This window comes from Octopus bimaculoides, chromosome 10 (genome assembly GCF_001194135.2).
Source record: "Octopus bimaculoides isolate UCB-OBI-ISO-001 chromosome 10, ASM119413v2, whole genome shotgun sequence".
In the NCBI taxonomy this organism is placed as follows: domain Eukaryota; kingdom Metazoa; phylum Mollusca; class Cephalopoda; order Octopoda; family Octopodidae; genus Octopus; species Octopus bimaculoides.
This window is the reverse complement of record NC_068990.1, coordinates 23598976-23600820: the sequence shown is the minus strand read 5'-3', so window position 1 is coordinate 23600820 and position 1845 is coordinate 23598976.

The following is a 1845-nucleotide window of genomic DNA, read 5'->3' as shown; positions in this document are numbered from 1 at the left end:
ATATATATATATATATATATATATATATATATATACATATATATATATATGTACATATATGTGTGTGTGTGTGCGTGTCAGTTGAATAAAGTTAAAACACTGTCTGGTTTTAAGGGGGGGGGGTATGGTATTTTAACAAAATTATCACTTTCATACATACTTGACAGATTTCAAATGTGTTTAACTGACATTTGAGTCCTTGACAACTTTAGATAACATATGAAAGCGCTAATTTTGTTAAAATACCTAAAAAAACAAACTTAAAACCAGACTACATTTTAACTTTATTCAACTGATATACTATTCTATTCACATTCACACAAATTCCAAACAAAATATATATTTATATATATATATATACATGCACATATATATATATGCACACACACACACACACATACTCTCTTGGTTTTGCATTCCATAGCTATTCTTCTTTATATTGTTCCACAAATGTCTCAGAGAATATACAATATAAATTATTATATAACAAGAAAAAAAATAATTAATATATTTTTATCAAATTATCTATCTTTACATCATTGTCAATGATCTCAAGGAAAAATTCTAACTGGTTTTGTTTGTTCTTTGAAATGGTATCTGTGGTGTATGAATTATTGGAAATAAAAAATAAAATTTCAACAATTACATATTGTTTGTATTTTTATTTATATTTTTTTTGCTTGTATCACTGATATGGCTATGGCCATGCTGGGGCACCACCTTGAAGATTTTCAGTCAAGCTCATGAATTACAGTATTTATTTCTAAGTCTAGTACATATTCTATCAGTCTCTTTTGCCAAACTGCTGGATGATAGGGTTGTAAACACACCAACACAAGTTGAGGAGCAGTGTTAAGGGACCAGCACAAGCACAAATATACAATGATATATATATATGTGTGTGTGGAGGCGCAATGGCCCAGTGGTTAGGGCAACGGAATCGCGGTCGGAGGATCGCGGTTTCGATTCCCAGACTGGGCATTGTGAGTGTTTATTGAGCGAAAACACCTAAAGCTCCACGAGGCTTCGGCAGGGAGTGTTGGCGACCCCTGTTGTACTCTTTTGCCCCCAACTTTCTCTCACTATTTCTTCCTGTTTCTTGAGTAACGCTGCGATGGAGTGGCGTCCCGTCCAGCTGGGCGCGAGGACACATACGCCATAGAAACCGGGAAACCGGGCCCATGAGCCTGGCTAGGCTTTAAAAGGGGTGCATAAATAAAATAAATATATATGTATATATATAGTGTTTTAAATATTAAAATTATAATTAGGGTATCTAAAAGATACCATCATGCTAGATATAGCAGTCAAACTTGACTCTAAAAGCACATCAAATATTCATATATATGAATATTTGATGTGGATTTAGAGTCAGGTTTTGACTGCTATATCTAGCATGAGAGTATCTTTTAGATACCCAAATTATAATTTTACTGAACCAAATTTGATGACTGGCACCCATGCCAGTGGAACGCTAACAGCCACTCCTACAAATATAAATATATATATATGTGCTGTGCGTGAGAAGACCCGGCAAGCCAAGTGAGATTGTTGCCAGTGCCCCTGGACTGGCTCTTGTGCGGGTGGCACATAAGATGCACCATTTTGAGCGTGACCGTTGCCAGTGCCGCCTGACTGGCCTTCGTAGGGTTTTCGAGCGAGATCGTTGCCAGTGCCCTTGGACTGGCTTTTGTGCGGGTGGCACATAAAAGACACCATTTCGAGCGTGGCCGTTGCCAGTACCACCTGACTGGCCTTCGTGCGGGTGACACATAAAAGCACCCACTACACTCTCTGAGTGGTTGGCGTTAGGAAGGGCATCCAGCTGTAGAAACTCTGCCAAAT